We start from the raw sequence: 26067 nt of genomic DNA, 5'->3' as shown, positions 1-26067 counted from the left end.
AATGACCATCTTTATGTTTTGAGGAAATAGGGTGAAGCTTGCAAGCTGAAGAACAACATCCCAGCCATGAAGCATGGGGGTGGCAGTATCATGTTGTGGAGGTGCTTTGCTGCAGGGGGGACTGGTGCACTTTCCAAAACAGATGGCATCATGAGGAAGGAAAATGATGTGTATATATCGAAGCAACATCTCAAGACATCAGCCATGGTCTCAAATGGGTCTTCCAAATGGACAACAACCCCAAGCATACCTCCAAAGTTGTGTTAAAATGACTTAAGGACAACAAAGTCAAGGTATTGGAGTGGCCATCACAAAGCCCTAATTTCAATCCAATAGAAAATTTGTGGGCAGAACTGAAAAAGCGTGTGCGAACAAGGAAGCGTACAAACCTGACACAGTTACACCAGTTCTGTCTGGAGGAATGGGCCAAAATTCCAGCAACTTATTGAGAGAAGCTTGTGGAAGGCAACCCAAAATATTTGACCCAAGTTAAACAATTTAAAGGCAATGCTACTAAATACTAACAAAGTGTATATAAATGTCTGAACCACTGGGAATGTGAGGAAAGAAATAAAAGCTGAAATAAATAATTATCGCCAACATTATTCTGACTATCTTAAAATAAAGTAGTGATCCAACTGACATAAGACAGGGAATGTTTTCTACAATTAAATGTCAGGAATTGTGAAAAACATTCCAAATGTTGAGTTTAAATATATTTGCCTAAGGAATATGTACATTTCTGACTTCAACTGTGTATACTGATCATCCACAAAATTAAAATCACCTGCCTAATATTGTTTAGGTCTCTCTTGTGCCACCAAAACAGCACCAACCCGCATCTTAGAATAACATTCTGAGATTATATTCTTCTCACCACAATTTTACACAATTTTACCATAGACTTTGTCAGTTCAAACCAGTCTGGCCAGTCTCTGTGGACCTCTCTCATCAACAAGACATTTCCATCCACAGAACAGCTGCTCACTGGATGTTTTTGGCACCATTCTGAGTAAATTCTAGAGTGGTGTGCATGAAAATCCCAGGAGATCATCAGTTATACTCAAACCAGCCCATCTGGCACCAATAATCATCCATGTTATTATATAATCAGCCAATCTTTTGGCAGCAGTGCAGTGCATAAAATCATACAGATACTGGTGAGGAACTTCAGTTAATATTCAAAGCAACCATCAGAATGGGGAAAAAATGTGATCTTAGTTATTTGGACCGTGGCATGATTGTTGGTGCCAGATGGGTTGGTTTGAGTATTTCTGTAACTGCTGATTTCCTGGGATTTTCATGTAGAACAGTCTCTAGAATTTACTCAGAATGGTGCCAAAAACAAAAAAACTGTGAGCGGCAGTTCTGTGGATGTAAGTGCCTTGTTGATGAGAGAGGTCAACAGAGAATGTCCAGACGGATGCGAACTGACAAAGTCTATGGTAACTCTGATATTCACTCTGTACAATTGTGGTGAGAAGAATATCATCTCACAATGCTATTCTGAGATGCGGGTTGGTGCTGTTTTGGCAGCACGAGGGAGACCTACACAATTTTAGGCAGGTGATTATTATGTTGTGTCTGAACGGTGTATATATTTCTAGATTTGTGGTGCTTACTAAGGTAAGCTTCTCTATTACTATTACTCATACTTAAGGTTAGAGATTTGAATAAACCCCTTACCATAAAGGGATAGTTCATTCTAAAATAAAAAGTCTGTCATAATTTACTATCTCTCATGTATTTCCCTTCCATACCGTTTGTGTTATAAACATACCTCAGTTACATGAGTTACCTCAAATCATGCAGCTTGTTAAGGACAGGTGTGATATTACTTTTCTGAACAATCAGACTTACGATTTTCACCTATTGGATGATAAAATGGGTAAAAAATTTCCAAGGAGTGACCCAAGCCATGTACAGGGACCAAAATATGATAGAGACTTTGGATTGGCTCTTTTGACTTGGGCCAGGAAGCAACTACCTAGCAACCATCCAGAACACTAGAAACCTCATAGCATTGCATTAAAAACACCTTAGCAACTGCATATCAATGCCGAGGCAAAAACCCAGTACACTCAACATGGTGGATACTATTGTGCAGGCAAGCATCAATCAAAATCTAGTTGAACACCATTTTATATCGTAGCTTTAGAAGTAAGCTCCAAAAACCGTCAATGATAAATCTGAAGGTTCTTGATAAATAGGCCATCTCCTGGACTCTTGCACAGAGTCAACAGCTGTGAGTATGCTAAAGCAGTTTTGGGATGAGAAGGTTTGCAGGTTGAATGAGCAGCAGGCTTTGGACTGATGAGCCTTGACACAGATGAATGAGGTTAATCTAAAAGCCATCGTGTAAAGCAGTATACCAGGTGTCAGCAGTGACAGAGAGAGTATTTACCCAAAGATACTGCACAGGGGAAGTCCAGCTATCTATTTATGTATGATACTTGTCTTATGATGATTACCCAACCTGAACTGCTATCGCAGAAACTGTATGCAACAGTTGTACTACAAGGCATGAAGATGTTATTGATTTTGGAACAAGCTATACTTGGCAATTGCTGAGAATTGTATACTTGCTACCAGGGGTTAAATTAGCCGGAATGATCTGAAGTGGCGTACCCAGACCTTTGATTTAAAAAAAAAAGAAGAAGATCCATTCCATTCCCTGTGTGATCCAGTTCACTTCTTGTTTTATCCAGTACATGCGTTCCGTCTCCATTTAGTGAGTGTACTTGCACAAGATCTACACTTGTTTTTAATGCAAGTTCAAAGGCGTCTTCTCTTCCCACTATGCATTTTGCATTTGTTTAATTGTTTTTATGTACAGTAATTTCAAATCAGATGATTGCAATATGCTCCAAACAAGTGGGGACAGTCGAGTGTTTTCCACTGTGAAACATCACCATTTGTTCTAATAACACTTATTAAGCATTTGGGCATTGAAGACACAAGTTTGTTAAGTTTAGAAAGTGGAATTTTCCCCCATTCATCCATTATGTATGTTTTTAGCTGCACAATTGTACAGGGTCTTCGTTACTATATGGTGTGCTCCTTAATGTGCCACACATTCTCAATTGGAGACAGGTCAGGACTACAGGCAGGCCACTCTAGTACCCACACTCTCTGCTCAGCCATGCACTTGAAATCATGGCAGTATGTGCTTTGTAGTTGTCCTACTGGCAAATGCAGGGATTTCCCTGTAAAAGGCGTGCTGGATGTGGTTTTCGTTTTGCTCTTTACGCACCGAGATTTGACCAGATTTCTTAAATCTTTTAATTATATTGTGCACTGTAGAGGGTGAAATGCCCAAAATCCTTGTTATTTCAACTTGTCAAATTGTTATTAGTCTTAAATTGTCCCTGTCTCAACTCTTTTGGAGCGTGTGGCAATCAACTGATTTGAAATGACTGGAATTTTTTTTAAAACAATGATATTCACAAGGTAAAATGTCAAATAATGTGTAGTTGTAGTGCTTTCAATATGGCAAAGGGTGAATATAATTTAGAAATCACTCCTTTTTGTTTTTACTAGCATTTTTCATAGTGTCCAAACTTTTTTGGAATTGGGGTTGTACTCTGCACTAAGGACATAATATAAATCTATATTGAGCATTGTAAATTGAAGTCAATGTGCTTTATCTGGCACTGAAGTTCAGCACTGGAACATATTTTTCCAGACATGGGATGAAATGTATCACATTGACAACAAAAGGAAGAGCAATTCATTTGGTTCTGAGAGCTTTTGGTTTTATAAGCCCAGAGTGTAATTTTCCTGTGAGAGAGGCAGAGTATGCTTAATTGATACTACAGCCTTTCCTGTGCCTCTGTTAACATTTCATGTCACGTCCAGAATTGTTATTTATTTACCCTTCACAGTTGGAGTAGAGAAGGAGAGCAGGCTTGTAGGGAGGGGCATAGAGGGGGTTTGTTCAGCATTGAGGTTTCTTGTCCAACAAGGACAATTCTGAATGCAGCCTAATGTCCATCTCCTGAGAAAACACCATTTAATAACAGAAAACATTTCCTAGCTAATTATATAAATGCCTGCTGTCCTCACATTCTTAGCCACTCCTTCCTTGAAAGTGGTCGGCAGGTCAAATTCATAATCCCACACCATGAGTATTTTTCTCTGCCTATAATCTATAAGGGATGGTTTTGTTAGGTGGTCTAGATTAATGGTGACTGATATTGTGCAGAGCAGGAATTGTTCCTGGATCAACATTTTTGTTGGTCCTGAAACAACACTTATGTCAAACAGTCAGATGTTAGAATCAGCGTTAGGGTTCAGGGTAGAGATAGGTCTGTGATTGGTTAGGGTTTGAAGCTGCAACTCAGGGGGATGGTTGTAATATGTAAAGCGAATGTGTATTGTCTATCATTGCTTTCTATACAAGCAATAATATAATTTTATATATGCATGATCACAGTTGAAAAGATGCCAAAATTTCTAATTTCAGAAAGCCTAAAATAGTCAAACAGTGTTGATTTATTGAACTTTTGCTAACCCAGCCAAAGTATTGCCACAATGAATGCTGCAATCACCATTTTGAAGTCTGTTTGAAGTCTGAATTAAACATAATGATATGATTAAAGCACTAAATCCAGCAGAAATGTCAGCATTATCGTCAAATTGGGAAGCACTTCTGACAGACGCTGCTGCTTTCAATTTACAGGGATTGGTTGGCACCTGCCGTTTTCTGCTTTTCTTTTGCATAAAGTTGCGCGTTCTAAAAAAACAAAAATAGAGAGATTCACGCACAGGACACGCTGCAGTGGCAGGCGAATGTATAAACAAGGCTTATGCAGAAAAAGGCAGAGGATATGTAATTATTCACAAGAGATATGAGAACGGGGCAGTCAAACCACTCCTGTAAACCAAGCCAGTCTGACACCTTCCCACATTCATAATCAATTTCTGTGATTCTAGTAAGCATCGTTACGAGACTGATTATGGCTCATAGATGCCAGTGGCTTTCATTCAGGGATCTCTCGGACAGTAGGATCCAATCAGTGCAAAATTGTTTTGATTAAAAACTTGCTAGTTGACACTATAGGCAAAGATATATGGCCTGCACAGGGAAGCACCTTGAAGGAGATCTGGTTGTACAGTAGGTGGATCATAGAGGAAAGTGTTCCTGGGCTATGCTTTGGTGGCCTGTTCCACGCCAAGGACATTTTTTGGCCATTTTATGAGGACAGCCCTCTTGCTGAGTATGCTCCCGGTGTTCTGGAGATTACAACAGGAAAGGCATACCAGAATGGGGCTGGGGGCTTCTTCTTTTAGCTGTTTGAAAATGATTTGTTTCTGTTGCCTGTGTTCTCAGGAACCTATTCATACTGGTTGCCACAGTATTCGAGGATAAGCCAAGCTCTGGCTTTTTCCTTTCAGCTGGTGATGGAGAGACAGCAGGGTAAAATGCTGGGCTATGTTGTGGAACAGAATAGCTCTGTATTTTGGGGCTTTTGGCTATGAACATCTTCAGAGAGGAGCCAGAGGTTTTTGAGAATTCTCTGACAGAACCCACCCTTGAAGAAACATTATACGGTTGACTCACAATTTTAAGGATAGTCTGCTTTGAGCACAAAGAGATTCCATCCTTTTCATATCCAAGGCTTCAAACTTTCCAAAAAGGAACATAAGTGTTTACAAATACTTTCCTCTGAAATGTTTTTTGGCAGATGATATGCTTTAGATCTCGCTGTAACTCCTAAGAAGTTGCTTGATTAGCAGGTTCTCATTGAATTCTTGCAACAGGCACCCTCGTTCTCAAGTCTGCCAAGTGTAGCACATGATCATTTCATCAATAGTAATATTTCTCAATCCTGCCTGTTTTGGCTTAGAAAGTGGTGTACTTGTTGTTTTTTTTGTGGTATTTAATCTTTTAAGCCAGAGGGCAGAATTACCTAGTAAATACCTAGTATTACACATTGTTACTCAAATTTCCCATAGTTCTTCCAGTTTTCCATATCTTGTGTCAGAGCATAAATAAGGCACAAACTTCTGGAAGCATTCATGAATGTTCATTTATTGGAAAGAGAAATTTAGCTTTTTATTGCAGTCTTTCTACCTTGATCAGACATGGACTGTCAGAAGAACCATATATTATGTAGCAGGTCACATGTTCATGGTCTTACTTTCCAAACATTTTGTGCTTGAATCTTTCAAAAGCCCAGTCACTATTTTCAAATTGCATCCAAGAGAGGCGTTCACACTGACAGAGATCTGCAGCGACAACGCAACTGGAAGTCATTCATTTTCAATCAAAGTTGCCGATTTGAGGCACCATGAGCGGCCGAGACATAAGTGTTGGCAGTGCAACAAATTTGAATTTATTTCAAAACTTTATGCAAATGAGCAGGAACGCAATGCAGTGACTACTACAGGGAGTGCTTACAAGGTCACATGATTTGCCAGTTGAGTAAGAATATTTACTAGCATCCAACAATACAGCGACTTGCTGTGGGATCACATAAACTGATTGCCAGGGGTCAAATGCAAAAGGTATTTCTGACTCCGATAAGAAATGTTTTTACATTAATTAGGACAGTTGAAAAGTTCTGTAGCACTGTAGTCCAATTTGGGGTTTTATTTTAAGGGCTTTGCCGTTACCATTGTTCTGTTAGTTAAAATTGTGCAGTGTTTCTTTTGTAGTTAATTGAAAGCCCCCAGATCTTTCCCACAATTACTTATCAATTATCTTAGCCTCTGCAGGGCTGACTGGACTCCTTCCCCCTGGTGATGTTGACTTTGAAAGGGACGGTATAATAAAGCGAAGCTATGTTTGTGTGTTTATTAGTATGTGTATGGGAGGTGGAGAATTTCTTCTTCGTTTCAACCACTGCAGCCATTTTAATTTTTTCATCCTTCTCTTCCCCACTTTACATCTTTTTATGGAAAACAGTGGGGTCATTGGTATAACTTCATATGGAAGAGCCCCTCATCTCTGGTTTTACAGGGTCCAAAAATACCTGTCAGCAAAATATAATTTTTGAGGAAATATGTTGATTTCCTTGAAAATGTTTAAAATATATATTGAGGAAAATACACTGGCCATACATATTTTTATTGGGCATGAAACTGTATTATGCATTTCTTAATGAAAGCTGTTCTAATATACAGTATTTTTGCGTCAGACAGCAGGTCATTGTCTGACTCACTGCATCCCTCATCAGGATTGTGAATTTTGTTCCTTGTGTTTTTGTATCGGTGGCTTAATGCCAGGTATGTGTCACTACATGAAGTTCTGGACAAGACAAGGAAATCAAAAGGCTTGGCTTACAAAATGTATTTTAGTAAAATTTGCCCTGGGGATAATTAATGCTGTCAGATAACACACAATCAGTCTTATCTATGTTTGAATCTTTGATTTGATTAGCTCACGTCAAAAAAACAAAACAAAGCAAACAGGGTCGGAATATCATTCTTTGTGTACATTGTTATATCAACCATGTATTATTTGGCAATTCCTAGAAAATGTACTGTCCAACTGATATTTATTCACCAAAGGCAATTTTTAAAAACATTTTAGACCCTGAATACATGTTTTTCTGAGAGATTCTCCCGTTTAGGGTTGGTATCCTTCTATAAATAGACAACTACCCTATTGTTTTACAAGATGTCATTGCTTCTTTTCCTCACATACGTACATACAAGCAGCTCTTAAGGCTTTCAACAGTGGCTGCTGTTGATCACAGAGGGCCTGCGTCCCCCTTGGGATTTGGGAAAGGTTTTAGGCCCTGTCATTTTGGCTGGGCTCCAGATGGCCTTGCATCTCAGCAGATATCCTTAGACCCATTGTGCATGAAGTAACAGAAGTGTTGAGCAGCCAGGAATGCAAGAATCTCTCCATTGTGAGTATGTGTGACTGCCTCTGCACCCTTCATTACATAAACAGGGTCACCACAATCAGGGACCTGCAGAGAGAAGAAATAAGGGACCCTGACATGTCTGGTAAAAACACTCACACATTTTACCTTATCTTTTCATGCACATATTCGTGGTTTTGTATATGATACACATCACTATACATATTTCTCGAAACAATACATGCGCAGAAGAGAGTGAATCTGCAATATTATTTCAATTTTATGTAGAATGAGACTTTTGTCCAGCACGGGCCCATCTATTTCTGCACAGACAAATGCCAATTTCAGAGTTTGATCTTGTTTAGCTTCATCTTTATAACTGAACTAAATGAAATAATATAAGTGCACACATAAAAGAAAATAAATTATTTGATTGATGAAATATGAACACTATGGTTCTAATAAAGTGCTTGACGTGGTCTTCTGCTGTTGTAGCCAATCAGCCTCAAGGTCTGATATGTTGTCCATTCTGAGATACTGAATGATTATCTGAGTTACCGTAGCCTTTCTATTAGCTCAAACCAGTCTGGGAATTCTCCGTTGACCTCTCTCATCAACAAGGCATTTCTGTCTGCAGAACTGCCACTCACTGGATGTGGCACCATTCTGAGTAAACTCTTGAGACTGTTGTGTGTGAAAATCCCAGGAGACCAGCAGTTACAGAAATAATCAAACCAGCCCGTTTGGCACCAACAATCAACCCTCGGCTGAAATCACAGTGATATTTTTTTCCCCCCATTCTGATAGTTGATGTGAACATTTACTGAAGCTCCTGACCCGTATCTGCATGATTTTATCCACTGCTGCACACGTTTGGCAGATTAGATAATCACATGAATAAGTAGGTGTACAGGTGTTCCTAATTTAGTGCTCAGTGAATGTATATACAGTATAAAAATATATTTGTATCGTAACAGTCCTATTGGTGACTGAGCCAGTAGCTAATAGACTGCTAAAAACCAATAATCTTCAACAAACAGACTATGATAAAGCATTTTCCACCCCAGGCTTGCAGGTCTCAAATATCCATCCTGATAAAAATCACAAGGAGAGTCACATGATGTGCATGCTCATGTCACTGGTTAGCTATTTGAAAAAAAAAGCTCTGAAAAACAGGTTTTGTCTGCAGAATCACTAGTATCATATGTTGTCACCCCACCGTCAACTAGATTGTTTTGTGGGTCAGTTCAGTATTTTATTATTTGTTTCCTGTGGTTTTGGCGAGGGAGTTTTAATTTTGTGGTTCTGTTATGTAAGAGTCTTCATTGAAAGTGACAAGAAAAGGTTTGTGAAAGGTTTTGTGACCTTTAGTTCAGATGTAGGCCGCTCCATGGCTGTAATGTTGACTGCAGAGGAGGCTAAAAGGTTTTGCTGTCTGTCTCAGAAAGAAGATTTGTCAAATCTTTTGGTCGCTCAGAATATATCGGCAGGTCCAGATGCATTCCCTGCTGACTGTATGCCCAGACTTTGTATTTGTATGTACCATAGACTTCTATTGTTTTAATATAAAGCTAATTATAATAACTATAGACAAACTCTAACCCACACACTAAACCTAACCGTGAAAGGCCTCTTGCTCATTTGGGAAGGAGGAAGTGGGAGCCGTGTGAACATCCAAATGTTAGACACTCATTCACACTTTTCAGTGTGCATACATGATCTGCTTTTCAGTCTGAAAAATAAAACCACCCATACACATAGCATTGCTTTGCAGCTGCTGACACACACACACACACACAGCATTGCTTTTCAGCCTGCAGTCACCCACACACATTCGGCTTCTTGCATCTCTCTCCCCATCTGCCGCTGTCTCCTCTCCTTAAATACTCCCGTGCGTCTTTCTGGAAACCTAGAAAGGTGTTGAGCACAGCTGGAACTCATTCTCCACTCATCTCACTTAGCCTCACTCTGCCCAGCATCACTCGACCCCACCCCAATCGCCACATACTCCATAGCCTGACTCAGGTCTGGGTGTCATCCGGTCTGACTTGCTCCCTCCTCCCTATTTCTAGAGAGGAAGTGTTGCCGTTCTGGCTGTCGTGCTGCAGGATGGCTTTGGGGTCCTACTCTGATGAGGAGAAGGAGAGGGGGAGGGAGGAGAGAGGGAAAAAAAGAGGGGAGAGAGAGTAAGAAAAGAGAGAGAGAGAGAGAGTCGGCCGCCGAATACGCCACCCACCCGGTCCTCAGTCAGCTGGACTGCCTCCGTCAGCGACATTGGGTGATGACACTGGACCCACTCAGCCATCCCTTTCGGTAGCCTGCTGATGAACTGCTTCAGTACCACCAGATCAGGTGCTCCTCGGCACCGCGATCTTCAGCTAGCAGCGAGGACTCCACCTCAGCGTTGTTTTCCTCCAAATGTTTTTCAGCACCAGTGTGACACATCTTGAACTCTCTTGAAGATGGAGGAGTTGGGTAAAAAATACAAAATGTAAGGCTTTTATTAACACTCAGTTCACTTTTCAGTGTCATCACATTCACTCATGGCTTTTCAGCTCACTGATTTTTTTTCCGCTCATCACTAACAAGTGGACCGTCTGCACCTTGTTTATTGACCACGGCGTGGTTTTGTGCACAGCCATTTCTTTTTCACAATTCGAATGTCACATGAACAAATTATACTGTTATCGCTGTTGCTAACTTTAAAACTAGCGGGTTGATGTCGTGTGTCGGAAATCCAGTGATGCTGGTAGTGACGATTCTCCCTGACCAATCAGTGATCTGCAGGATTTTGACGTCACATTTAGTATCGGCTCGGCTCACTTGGAACCTCGACCGAGGTGGTACTATCAGGTACCAGATACTATCCACAGTGGAATCCCAAAAAAAGTGAGTAAATCACTCGCATATGTGATTACATTTTGTGCTATGCACATTTTACAGTTGATTAAGAAGCTGGAATCAGCCTCGTCTTTCCCTGAATGCTGTCTCATGAGCACACAGGAAAAAGCACTTGTGTCTCATTCAGTTGAACCCCGAGCATCTCAGGGAACCACACCGCAGACATCACAAGAGCAGCTCTCTTGATAGCGTGTGAAGATGAACCACTTCAAGCGCTCTGCTGTTCACACCATCTACAGAGGCTTGCACTAAACTCCCGCAAAAATATAAACAAGGGATAAACATATTCATTTTGTGAACGCAAAGCGCTCCAGTTTCCATGTCCGTGGTCATTGTGGGTTTATTCACGCTGTGTTAATAACCATAGTTCGAATTACAGGGGGTACTGGGGGGTACTATACCCCCCAATGAAGATCCAGTACCCCCCAAAGGGACAGAAATTTCAGTTTTGGGGGGGTCAGATAATTTTTCTGATATTGTGAAAAAATATATTTACGGTTACAATACAAGTCAACTCCTATTTTCACTGTAGGAACATTTTAATGTAAAGCGATTTCAGACACCCCTATTGTGGACTGTACCATTTTTAACCACCGTGGCTGCTAGAAGCAATGGAGATAGAGAACGGTTTGCTGCTGACGTGCATGGATAAATGTAAGTTGCTAGCTGACATCTAGCTTGTTGATTTTACAATAGGGCTGTCAACTGAATATTCTAAATTCGAATATATATTCGAATAGTTTTAAAAAACAGAAATTCGAAGGTGAAAATTAATATTCGAATGTGGAAAAAAACAGCCCGCGGTAGCAGATGTGCGGCTGTCTGCTTTGCGAGTGGGCGTGCTGCCTGAGGGGTCTTTGTTGTCACATTTCTCGGAATTGTGTGCCTCATTTTATTTAACGTTAAACAGAAACATGACTAAAATGTAAGGCTACTGTACTGACTGAATAGATGTTGCATGAATAAGGTAGGTTAGATACAGCAGTTTCATGCACTGCAGGCTTCCACTGGTTTGATTATTTACCGTTTCATGTCAAGGAAAAGTTCCATGTTTACCACAGCACAGCTCGCTCGGAGCGTTCAATGTCGGTTCTATATACTGTAAAACTTCAATTAATGTTAATAATTTGTTTTAATCACTGAATGAAGCTTGCTATATTTGGGACAAGAGTCGCGACCTTATATTGCTTGCACAAAACTCTTGATCAGCACTCAACATTTGTTTATTGTTGTTGTTCTTTTAAACCGTTATGCGCAGAGAGCGTGAGGGCGAGAGAGAGAGAAAGAGTGCCTGCTGGCGTGCGAGCAGAGTGAGGTCTTGGCCATTAGTTGATTTACTTGTTTTTGTGTAGGTAATACGTTGTCAAATATGTTTAAACTTAAATAAACTACCTATACAAATAGTTATGTCTCTTTGTATTAATTTGTCCTGTTATTGACGTAATGCGCGTCATTGACCAAATCGCTAACCAGATATTCGAATAGTTCGAATATATGTGTTTTTTTAGAGGGAATATTCGAATGTCATTTTTGAGCAATTTTGACAGCCCTATTTTACAACCTTCATTTATTAACGTGTTTTGTTCTTTCATAGCTCATGTCACGTCTTCATACATTGAATTACCGGCTACTTACCTGTAGGGATGGGACGATTACCGGTTTCACTATAAACCACTATAAAATGTACTGACGGTTAGTATTATCGTTTCAAATTTAATTCTTGTGTGTTACCGCTATGTAGTTCTTCTGTGGTAGTATGGTTTTTCATAGTATGCTCCTTAATCACATTAAAGATTGCTCAGGTTTCACATATCTTCAAGTAATTGTGTTGATTTGACACTGACTACCATAGACTATAATGGAAAATTGGTTTCTGTTTACACAGTATATGAGAGGGTTGAGTCTTACCTCCAGGTCTTATGAAATCTAAAAATAAACCAAATCAATATTTCATGAAATAGGCAATAGGCTTCTTGTAAAGGTATTACTTTTACTAGTAATTAGAATGGTATTTCAGTGCACTTAACTTCTAACTTTTGGGAGTTGATCAAAACAGTTCTCTTTTGGATATATAATAACAATGAGATATTCTGTAGCCTACTGATTATCAGTTTGTCGCATGTTTAGACCTTGTATGTGTGTTGCACAACACATGTTGCACTTGGCGATCACGGTGGGGATTGATATGGTAGTGGACCATGATGGTCATAGAAGAAGTGAAGGAGCAGTACCCCCCAATTATGGTGGGGTAATTCGCACTCTGTTAATAACACGCAGTGAGACAGAGGAGATGCCCTGCTCTATTTCTGTGGAGATGATAAAATGCAAGAAACAGAATCTCAAAAGTCTCAAAGTCTTATTTCTCAAAGTTTCACGAGAAATAAGGGTGAGTTAATCAGAGAGCCTTAAAATAATGTGTGAAAGTGAAGAATTTAAGGCAGAAATATTTTACTATTGCATAATCTATTATATTATAATATAATAGATATAATATAGCTATTATATCATATCATATTATATTATATTATAATATAATATGATATGATATAATAGCTATACAGGTTGGCTGATTTACAAAAGAACATTGAAAAAGTCCAATGGATCAAAAGTAAATTGGACAAAATAGAGAGATGTATTTTGATAATTAAAATATTATTTTTATTATTTTAAATTTGATACTTTTATATGTGACTGACATTCATATGTTTTTGAAGCCTGAAAAATATATAGTTGCATGAATATATATGAAGAGGGCCCCCTCTCTCAGTTTGCTTTATATATTTTTTAGCTATATTATGCTTCTATGTCATCAAACGTCAAAGTCAAAAACAAAAATGTACTAGCCAATGACGATTCTTTCTCCAACATGATTATAGAGGGTTGTTTAGTAAAGAGCTAAGTTTGTTTGAATGGGGTACTGGTGGGATGACAGACACTGGTAAAAAGCTAACGGAGAGGAGGGTGAACTCAGAGTGACGTTCTTGCAGAGTGGCAGAAAGCCAGAGCTGAGTGAGAATCTCATTGGATGTGACAGTGTTGTGAAACAAACCAGCAGCAAGATAGCAAGTGAGTTACAGTAGCAGAGGCCTGGCATCTGGGAATGGACTGACTGGAGGGGTGTGTGTTGGTCTTTTATGATAATGTTTTTCGTAAGTGTGTGACATTGTAAGGAGTCAGACATATTTTTTTTGAGCACTAAAAAAATTATATGTTGGATTTACATTTTTTTCAAACTTTTTTTAATAAATTCAACGTATAGTCATTTATGTCAGCATAGCTTGAAAACCTTATTTAGATGTACACAAATGTATCAGTTCACTCAACTTTCTTTAATTAAAAAGGTATGTCACATAAGTAAGATTTAACAAATAATTACACATGGTTTCAAATTAACTTTAATATTATTGTTTCTACCTAATTATTTGACTCGAAAGAAAATAATATGATTCACATCCGCTATGCACATTCACATGCACAAGGACAAATGACATGGATTGAACAGGATTGAACTTCACCTAAAGTGAACACTATTCACCCTAATGGTGACTTTACACGAAATAACTAATTACAGTAAAACAACATCAATAACTCAAAACAGAGCTCAAATCTGTGATTTCTTAATAACAACGAATTAAATGTCCCAGTATGTTCCTTTTGACCAAATAAACACACTTAAATTATTCAAGCGCAAGTGCTAATGGGTGTTCCCCACAATCTTAATTCTGTACTTGCGTAAGTAGTACTTAAAATCTTAATTTTATGGATTATGGAATTCACAATTCTTCTTTTAATTTGTATCAGCTGATGGAGCAGTACGCTTGCAATGTAAAGGACTGTGACATGAGTCCAGAAGAGCAATGAAGGTTTTGTTGATTTAAATCTCAATAGAGCATTAACCTTAAAAACTTCATCTGATTGGGAGAAAATGTAACTGTCTTTCACTCAGTGGACATTTCATATCGGAAACCACGTTATATTATTTTGTGATAAAGCCATTTGATTGATTCTGTAAACATCTTCAACAAATGAACAAACCCAGGTGCCCTTGAGTTAAACCGTATCTTACATTTGTCAATGGTCTGGATCACTGAAAACCTTCATAGAGGTCTTGCGTAAATTCAAAACAGTAAATGCTAAACACTGCCAGATTATCAACCCTCATGTCATCAAAGACCTAAAAGCACCCTCAGTCTAAAGATCATCTGTGTACTTGATGATTAGTGTATAGGTTTTCCCTTGGCCTTGTATTTCTCCTGCATAACTCTCTGCATTGCATTAACATGTATGTGAGGCAAAAGTCAAATGACAGTTCACCGGAGTGTCATTGTCATGTCAGTTGTTTTGGGTGGTGTGTGTGTGTGTGTGTTTGTGTGTTGTCATTTTCTGTGTTAGCTGTGTACTTCATAACTGGCTGCTGCACACAGACAGATCAGAGGTCAGCTATCTGTGGTGCAGGTGAACTTTGAGCAGACTGATATAGGCATATGTTCACGGTTATATAACTGCTCCTAAACCTAGCGTGTGTGAGACAGACGATACGTAACTTCTATGTTCATTCTGTTGCTCCAGAGTTCCCACGGTCACAAATAAACAGGAAATATCAAGGAACTTAAAATAACCAGGCCTGTAAAAGTCATGGAAAAACTGTGTATATAAATTTGGTAACATTTTACAGTATGGTTCTGTTTGTTAACATTAGTAAATGCATTATGTATCATGAACTAACAATGGACAATGGTTTTTACCAGTATTTATTAATCATAGTTCATTTTAATTTATCACAATACTAATGTTGATTGCTTGTCTTTATGTTAGTTCATAATATATAAACTAATGTTAACATATACAACCTTTAATGTAATAAAAAAGACATTAGAATATGTTGAAAGTAACATTAAAAAAGATTTATAAATGCTGTAAAAGTGTTGTTCATTGACAAATAAGGTTGCCTAATAAAAATGAGAAATCTATTAAAAATCTAGTTGGAAAACACACATCAAATTGTAGAAAAGTAAACTTTGTAACACAAAAAAACCATGAAGTAAAAAGGTATTAAAATACTTTCCTTGCACCTTGACTACACGTGTCAATATGTAACATTGACATCAAGCATTTAAAATGGGTACTGCAGTCCAAATTCAAATTATTGGAGAGAGTTGTTTCCCCCGTCCCCTCCTCCCCAGACTCGAAGCCCATGTGGGTTGCAAGGTTGAGGACACGCAACAGGAATGAGTAAACTGACATTGACAAGCGACGAGCCTTACACTGTAAGTTGATCATCTAATGTATAAGTTTGCAATGTTTTTATTATTTGCAAATTATAAACCAGCTCATGTAGAGTTTTTATAACTCAATGTCAATGTTAGCTAGATTTATTGCTGGCTTACATGGCTGCAGTGTGCTGTGTTTGCCCGCTAACTTGTTTCAAATCTGCCTACCCGATGTGTCGAAATACTATTGGGAAATGGGCAGTGGGCGGGATCACACAGGCCAAAACACAAACAGAAATGGACATTTCAAAGTAGAATATACTGGCTGTAGCATTGTTTTCGGAGAAGCCAGTATTTCAACTTAGCATGTTTCCTAAATCTCTGATAACATATTATGATAATTTTATGTTTTAGTAAATATATTACATATTGCAACTTTAATCGTTAATTACAATAATCATTAATTTAGTCATTTTAAAAGAATCAGGTTTTAAATCATATTTTTCATGGTGAAAATATTTTTAAATATATCATGAATTTCTAAGTCAACACTATCAAGAATGTTTTAGGGTTCTACCAAATAAACTGTGCTATTTTTCTAAAAATAAATGGTCAAAGAGGTACATGGCATATTGTTTACACCACATTACTGATTTGGTGGACAATAGCTTTTTCTTTTTTTAAATATGAATCATAATTTAAAACAAATTTTTTTCACTGCTGATGTTTAAAAAAAAATTATAATACTATACAACATTATTCTGCACTACTCAACAGTAGTCTGAAGACACCATATAATTTTATTTTTACTTTAAGTCCCAGAAATATATATAAAAATTATTTAATTAGAATATATGTAATATATGTAATTGAAATTATGTTCATCATGAAGGTGGTGTATTTGTTTTGTGTGAATTGTATTTGTAATTGTATTTTTTTATAATTTAATTTATTTTGTAATTATTTTTGGTATGGAAAAAAAATTGCTTCATGCATCATTGACCCTTTTACATACAATGAAACCTTATTGTAAAGTGTTACCATATTTATTCCGGTTTTACTCCAATCTTAAATATTTAATAATCTACAAAAACTTTTTGTGAGAGCTTAAAAAGGTAAATCTTAGAATGTTTTTTAAACTTCTAGGCTTAAGTTTGTACACTAAAAGTGGAATTGTTTAAATATGGTGTATTAATTCTAATAATTAAGCAATTATTAAAAAATCCTTATCCAGTAAACACTAACGACTGGAAAAATGTGGTAAGTTTATTGTTCAAAAGATGTGCAGCACTCATAAGTTTCAGGGATAGACAAAACATAAAAAATAAATAAAGAGCTGGAGGTAAACAGGGAAAGGCAAGGACAGTAAACTGATGAAACGCTAAGAAAACAAACAAAAAAACTTCAATTTAATGCAACAGTTTATGTAAGAATGGTTTTACGAACCATTTACACAGAAATCAGTTTAGCTTGTGTTTCATAAATGGGGCCCAATACATGTATAACTTTCTAGTTATACAGAGAAATAAAGGAAAGAAACAATTGAAGACATCATGGGCGACAGCGGAAGAATAACAGATAAAGCTAGTATGAGACAGGGTTGGGGAGTAACGGAATACATGTAATGGGATTACATATTTAAAATACTAAATATAAGTAACTGTACTGTTCTACTACAGTTACAATTTAAATAATTGTAATTAGAATACAGTTACATTCAAAAAGTATTTTGATTACTGAAGAGATTACTTTGCATTTTATTGTCATATGTTTAATTTAATATTTAGTCCTTTCAGATGGAAAACATTTATACATATAAATGATGCGATCCAAAGTGCATTTGAACAGCGGTGAAACACTTTCTTATGATGTGTTACATTCATACCAGCAGACAGAGAAGTACGTTTGAAGTAAGTTTGAAGTAATTTTGGAGCAGAAGAAATAGAAATAAACCTTGTGTAAATTGTCAGCTTTATGCTAAACTAAAAATGCAAAAATCATATTCTTAATTATAATTGTTTTATTGTTTTCCTTTAAAAATAACAAAATCAGTTTGATTGATCTTGTTTTAGAAACAACACTGCATAAGATATTTAGGTTTTTCAGAGAATGTATTTTTAACATGTGTATTTTGAGTTTTAATAGTAACTAACAAGTGAAAAATCTACCAGTGCTGAAAAAGTAATCCAAACTATTTAGAATTACTGACCTTGAGTAATTTAACGGAATACATTACAAATTATATTTTATAGCATGTATTCTGTAATCTATAGTGGAGTACATTTCAAAAGTAACCCTCCCAACCCAGGTGTTATAGACAGCAAGAGTCAAACACAGATTGTTTGTTTGATAGCAGTAAGAAGCTGTTTGGATTTGTGTGTATGTATACGTACTTAGCTGTAGTTTGGGGGATAAAGTGTCCTCAAATGTTAGCTCATTCTGGCTGAACTTTCCTTTGGGGACTTTCAGGATATCTTCAAATGGAAAATCGATTTACAAATAAAGCAAATACAGGGGTTGTGTTAGGGTGTGGGTTAGGATTAGTGTTATTGTATAAGTAGATTTGTACTATGTCTTTGTAGAATAAAGGGAAAATGTAGGTTAAGCCATTTTAGCCTTTTCTTTAGTAATATAAACAAAGCTGCTTATTTGAATATGAACTTGATGTTATGAATTTAAGGAACGAAGGCACTTAGGAACACACACACACACACACACACACACACACACACACACACACACACACACACACACACACACACACACACACACACACACACACACGTTGGTGTACTTATCATTAGGAGGCCTTTCTATAGACATAATGATTTTTATACTGTACAAACTATAGAGTCTGTCCCCTAAACCTAACCCTCACAGAAAACTTTCTGCATTTACATTTTCAATAAAACATAATTTAATATGTTTAAGCTATTTAAATTATGGGGACACTAGAAATGTCCTCATAAACCACATTTATAGCATAATACCCTTGTAATTACCAGTTTGTAACCTAAAAGAAATTGTCCTCGTAAACCACATAAACAATTACACTTCTGTAATTGGTCAGATAGATGAGAGAGAAAGAGAGGCCTGCAAAACTTCTCAGCTGTTCAGTTATGGGAAACAGAAACAAAGAGCAATCTTTTTGGAAGAAGGTGGAAAAGAGACTCTTTTTAGTGTTACTTAGATGCTTTACAGGCAGAAGTGTTGTTTGACATGTAAAATAGCACAAACCACTATCGGCAGGGAGAGATAAGTAACAAAAAAGAATTCGAGTAATTAATGGTGCTTGCTTTAGTAGCACTATTTCTATTCCTGGGACCTAAGTTTTGGGATTTTTCAAAATCCCCATCACTATTTTCTTCTAACATACATGTAACTCGTCCTGACACCGTTTTTGCTATAGACATGAAAGATACCTCAAAATGAGCGGCTTATTGAGGAGAGGTGGGCTGTGACTTTTCTGAGCATTCAAATGTATGATGTTTGACAAATAAATTGGGATTTTTTTTTACTTAACTTTGAAAAGTGATCAGAGTGATCAAATCTCCAGATCAGAATGTCATAGGGGCTCTTTTGACTTGGGCCAACGAGTAAGCATTTAGTAACACCCTAGCAGCCTCCTAGACATGCTTTCGCAAAAAGACAGAACACCCTAGATACCATATATATATTCATAAGGAAAAGTATGTGAACCTCTTGGAATTAGCTGGTTTTCTGCATTAATTGGTCATAAAATGTGATCTCATCAAAGTCACAAGTATAGACAAACACAATGTGCTAACAAAACACAAAAAATATAATATTTCATGTCTTTATTGAACACATTCTATTAAACATTCGCAGCGCTGTTGAAAAAGTAAGTGAACCCTTGGATTTAATAACTGGTTGATCCTCCTTTGGCAGCAATAGCCTCAACCAGCCGTTTCCGGTAGCTGAATATTAGACCTGCACATTATTCAGAAAGAATTCTGGACCATTCTTCCTTACAGAACTGTTTCAGTTCAGCCATATTCTTAGGATGTCTGGTGTAAACGGCTCTCTTGAGGTCATTCCACAGCATCTCTATTGGGTTAAGTTATGGGCACTGATGGGCACTCCAAAAGTTGGATTTTCTTTTTTATCGATTCTGTAGTGGTTTACTTTGATGTTTAGGGTCAATATCCTGCTGCATCACCCAACTTCTACTGAGCTTCAGCTGGCACACAGGCACCCTGAAATTATCCTGTATGGCTAGTGGTCCAGGCCACAAAGCAGCAAAACAGCCCCAATCTTGATGCTGCCTCCTCTGTACATCACTGTTGGGATGATGTTTTCATGTTGATAAGTTGTGCCTTTTTTTACATCATACTTAGGGTCTGCTTGTTCTTCCCAAATTACCAGATATTAAGACAAATATATACATAAGTGCAGGTAATTCCAAAGGAATTGCATACCTTTTCTTGACTCTGTAGCAACATTATTCAGCCATTATTGGTACCACAAATTTTTAGAGGCATGGGGCTATGACAAGTACCACTTACATTGTTTCAAATAAATGTACCTATCCAATTTTAAATATACAATGTATGGTGATAGCAGTTTGGTCTCTATGCTGCAATCATACAACAGATTAAAGTGGTCAAACTTTATGCCTTATTACAGTGTAATGTGCTCAGGTGCTTAATTATTGGTTGACTTAATAATAACTTGCTTAATAGTTACTATAGCTCAAAATCTAGTCACTGTGAAGTGATGACTGAAGGAAGAGGTGGGAGGTGGTTTAATTGACAGTGGATGGACTTCCCACATCCTCTTTGAAAACTCAAATGAAACCCCAATTCGTCACTGCTGAATTAGACATAGAAGGGTCTTGGTTTGTATGTGGGTATATTTGTGTGTCTATATCTCTCTCTCTCTCTCTCTCTATATATATATATATATATATATATATATATATATATATATATATATATATATATATATATATATATATATTTGTAGGCTTTTATGCTTGTCCGAAATCTAAATTGCTTATGAGTTGTACGTTTTCAGTCATTTCTCAATTTTGTAGATGTAAAACCCTGTTACTCTTAGTGGAGCCAATGCTTCAATACTCCTAATATCACATAACTCTGTTTCATCACGTAGAGCTCATAAAAAATGAGCTAGCAGAGTCATTGCTACACTTTCTGTTTCTTTTAGAGTCTTCAGATGTGCAATCAATCAATAATAGGTTATATTTTTAAAGAATATTAAAGGTTCATGTGTTCTGGTTGAAAATCCTGTGACCTTGTACCACAGTGACTCATATTCTTAAGCACACTAGATTTAGTTTTACTTCGTGTGTTGCCCTTTCACTAACATGTGAGACCAGCCTGCACATCTTGATACCTAATTTTAACTAGTGCATTTTAAATTTCAATCTGATGTTAGTAGTCCATCAAAATCAAACCCCTTGTGACTCCTCTACTCATATAAATACTGTTTGCTCTACCCTCGTTGCCATGAGTGATGGTATATTAACAAGATCACTGTGGTTTATTTTGAATAGATGCAGCACAACAATATTTAAAAGCACAAGTAACTTGTACAAGGGCTTACTATTGTTTTGCCAAAGTATCTTCCACCCTGTTTCTTGTTTTGGAGTAATATATCTGACCAAAATGAGACAATGCAAATGGATAGTTCACCCCCCAAAAAACACTTTTTTTTCATCCATGGAACCCATGTGATTTTTGTGCTTTGTAACAAGAATCAGACCTTCCAGAAGTGAAACATTTGAGTGGAAAAAGGGAGAAATAGTTTCTGATTCGAACAAAGAGTGGTTGCCCTGTCAACAATCATCTATTAATAGTGTCCAGTGTTTGTTTTGTGAATGCGGTCTCCCCCAGGAGCATCAGAGACCCTGAGAGGGATTCTGATTAAATAGCCATTCCTCATAGCGAACAGCCCTGGAATGTTCCATTAAACTGGACTGGGAGGTCGAAAAGATAAAACAAACATTGAACAAAACATTGTAGCTAATCCATGGGTTGTTAAACAAACCTCATTGTGTAAATGCACAAAATGCATTTGCTCTCATTTAGTTTTATTCACTTGCATATGATGAAATGTACAATTTCAAATTGCAGAGGATATTGCATGCATGTAACCGCAGGATTTATGCATAAGAGAAACATACAAAAATAGCAGATAATCTGGTTGTCATGAAATTCAAAGGCACACTTGCATAACAGAATGTAGGATACTGTAGTTGTTCTAACTCTACAGGAGGGAGGGGTCTGGTATTTTTAAGAGACTCATTTTTATTATATTTGTTTCGATTTTAGGTATGTGTTTTTAATTTCAGAAAAGGAAATCCCAAACTGAAAATGTTTCTTACTAGTTAATCCAATGTGTTGTGCGTTTTGATGCCAAAAGCAGAGAATAATACAATTATTTTAAATTTAACGTAAACTCTTGTTTCTTTGGTCATCACATTTTTTGAATAGGCTGATTTTTGGTATTTATCAGCATGATGTCAGTGATGACAATCTAGCGCTCTTCGCTTTCAAATTACATCACTTAAAGCGTGATTACGTCACTCAAGGCCAGCTTGAAGGCCTCGACCAGGACATATCCTAAAGATTACACCCACCAAGAACAAATAAATCAATCTGATTGGCTGCTGAATCTGACAATCTGACTTTAGTTGCTCATTCATTTGCACTGTTGAGGGATTCTGTGGAAATTCTGAAGGCCTGACAGGGTGGAGCACAAACTCACTTGCTACTTCGGGCAGTGATTTGTGAAACAGTTGTCACACTTTGCTTGTAAGCATCAAGGAATCAATTCTGATTAATAAATTCTTTTGTTCTTCTCTATTTGTTTGTAGATTAATTAAGACTGGAAAACGATTAAAAATACATAGGCAAAAAGGTGATTGAAAATGAAAGGATGAAAAATATAGAAGAAGATGAGAATTTGCCACTGATTTTTACCCACTCCTACTCACTGTTGTTCTGTCTGGCAGGATGGGCCACTCAAACAGACAGAGAAAAGTTTTGATAGCGCCACAGATTTAGGGGCAATTTGGACCAAACACGTTCGTTTACATAGGAAAACGATTGAAAAACTGCGCAGATGGATGCAAAAACATGTTTGAGCATGCTCAAATGGCCTCCTACATTTTAAGGTGAAATTAACCTTCAAAAGGCTTTATATAGTTGACTATTCCATTTATAATATGCTATTGCAAATTGGTCACTACACCATATAGTGATAATGGGTATATCACTGCATAGCACCCATATTGATTGTGTTAAATGTATGGTTTAATATCTTCTAGAGGAAGGATGGCACTAAATAAATCTTCTTAGTTTAGTCAATTAATGTTTTTTTTAGTATGTTTGGTTTTTTATTTTCTTGCCTTTTCTCCCCAATTTGGCATGCCCAATGCACTCTAGGTCCTCGTGGTGGCATAGTGACATGCTTGAATCCATGTGGCGGAGGACGAATCTCAGTTGCCTCTGCGTCTGAGACAGTCAGTCCATGCATCTTATCACGTGGCTTTTTGAGCACCTACCGCATGTGGAGGCTTCACGCTATTCTCCGTGACATCCACGCACAACTCACCACGTGCCCCTCTGAGAGCGAGAACCATCCATTAGCTTTTGTTGAGTGAGAAAACGCTCAATTCAGTGTTTGTGTAAGCTGTCTTGAGTGTTTTAGATTGGATCGCAAACCAATTTAAATAGCTTTGCTTGGATTGCGAACCGATTAAAATCGTTTTGATATCACGTGTGACCAATTCATTTTAAAGAACCGACTCAAAAGAGTGAATTGGACATCTTTAGTTCTGATTCAAAATCACCAACAATAAACACTGGATACTTGTCTTTGATGTAAAATGCAGCATTGTAGCTTTTGACATTGCTACCCTGCCACCTAATTAATAAAATAGCTTAGCTACTGAAAAGCTACTTTATTTAAATACAAAACCGGGGAAGCTACCTTGCTACTATTGTGAAAAATAGTATGGTTGAAAGAGTTACAGTCCCTCCCTTTAGCTGTGACTATGTAAACAATATAGCACAGCCTCTTATACCTTATTGCTAAAGTGTAAATTCCTTTGTCTTTAAATGTGTCAGGGAATGGTGAGGGTAGTTGGAGCCAGAGAGACGCAGACGTGGACAGACCGATTGGGAATCACGAACCATCCCGTCAGACAGCAGCTGGAGAGATTGAACCACACAACCCACGGTGCTTTCAATAGGACCCTTCTCTCCAATTAAGAACCTTCTTCCTGCTCGACCTACACCTGTGTTCTCCCATTTGGTAAGACAGCATAGTTTAGTTTCTTTTAGTATGGACTTCTCCTTTGTCTCTTTTTTCTGATACATTCTCTAAATGACAAGAAGAAAATTTGATTACTTCGGGATTGCTGTTTCATAGTTTAGGAGACCTCATTCAGGCCTCAAATATTTTTCATTTAAGTTTCAACTTTGTCTCTGATGTTTCTCTTAAAATGTCTGGAGAAATAAATATAGTGACAATCATTGTCAAGCTCAGATAATTTGGTCTTGGAAAAATTTAATGAGAAATGTTTGAGTTCATACTAAAATGTGTGACATATTTTGATTGGAGAGTTTAGTATTTTGTTAAATCTGATCAAAGTTTTAAAATGATTTATTATCTTGTATATTCTTAAATAAAAATCTGAGAAGCAGGAGACTTCAGCATAAGTCTTGATTTGCTCTCCATGTAGTATCATTGCTGTCTTGGAGAAACAATTGAGATGTTAAAGAGTTCTCATTTATGATAATTCTTTGCGATGGTTTGTGTGTCACTTGTTACGACATCAATTATGTGGATGTGGATAAATGTGTTTGGCGCTCACTAGCAATTGTTTCATGTTTTTCAGTAGCGGTTGTGTGTAAAGACATGTTGCTTAAGGTCATGCTCATCACACGACATCTGTTTTCCTCCCCTCTCACTCTATACTTTGATCACTCAATTCTTACAGTATATCTCTCTTTCACTAACTCATTACAGTCTCAACACTGGACTTCCTCTTTTCAAAGTGCTACCAAAGTTCACTCACTTCTTTGGTATTTGGTTCTATGTCCACTTCTCAGTGTTGCTGTTTCTAGAATTCTCTCCATTTTATTGTCTTCTGAATATTTTCCATTTGCCATTTTTCTATGCTTATCTGTGTCAAAACTTTATGAGTTTATCTTTCCAATATTTACCATATTTTGTTCTGCATGCTGCCTGTCATTGAATAACTTATGGCTAGTCCTGCATAGGATCAGTGCCCGCAGAATTCTGCTGAAAGCTCTAAATATTTCCGGAGGATTCCGGAGAGGTTTTACTTAGGGCTGGGTGATGTGGCCAAAAATATTATAACAAAAAACACAATATACATGTCATGACATTAATGGGGAAGGAAAAGCATTCCACATGTTTGTTAGACCTCAAGAATGATTGAAACTTAATTAGTTTATTTACAAGTAAACCCCAGAGGTTAAGCTACCTTTAAAGTATACTCAATTTACGATTTAATCCTACATAAGGTGTGTGATTTCTTCATCTTCAGCTGCCGTTTAACTCCACTGAAAGACTTTCTTGTGACGCTCAACACTCCAGCTCAGTAGGTGGCGGTAATGCACCATAAGCTGTATTGCCAAACGGCAATAAACTTCACAAGAATAAGAAATCCATGCTTTCCTGTGGCAGCACTATGGATCATGAAAAGACGTTTAATTTTTACTAAATAGTACTGTACATAAATAAACAACAATTGATGCTGTCATAGTCGATAGCAGTATTACATTGTCAGTGATGTCTTGTTCGGTCTCCAATGATATCATATTAGCCAGATAGCTTGCTAGCTAGCAAGCGGTTACCAAGCCTCATTACCTGTTTACAGCAGGGCTATGTAGCCGCTAGCCTGCTAATACTTCAGGCTGATTTCATTACTGTGATTCAGTTAGCTTGTTCAGTGAAGGCCTATAACTCTGCCAAATTGCTTCCGATAGTCTAGATATAGAACACAGGATAAAAATTGAAAATTAGTCAAACGTTTAGAATCGATATAAAAAATATGTATTTTTTTCTATCAATATTGATATCGTTTTAGTGCCCAGTTCTAGTTTTACATGTCCAAAACCACATGG

General features: G+C 37.3%; 1 protein-coding gene across 1 annotated transcript in view; it reads left to right on the top strand.

Moving 5' to 3' along the window:
* The window catches only part of LOC127619638 (ataxin-1-like), a 134594-nt gene that overhangs the window by 16801 nt on the left and 91726 nt on the right, over window positions 1-26067 (top strand). The window contains exon 2 of the mRNA XM_052092568.1: window positions 24040-24226. The gene's annotated coding sequence lies outside the window, so the exon portion shown is untranslated. The remainder of the gene's footprint in view (window positions 1-24039; window positions 24227-26067) is intronic.

This window comes from Xyrauchen texanus, chromosome 26 (genome assembly GCF_025860055.1).
Source record: "Xyrauchen texanus isolate HMW12.3.18 chromosome 26, RBS_HiC_50CHRs, whole genome shotgun sequence".
NCBI classification, from domain to species: domain Eukaryota; kingdom Metazoa; phylum Chordata; class Actinopteri; order Cypriniformes; family Catostomidae; genus Xyrauchen; species Xyrauchen texanus.
The sequence above is the reverse complement of the archived record's forward strand: the minus strand, read 5'-3'. Positions and strand labels throughout refer to the sequence as shown.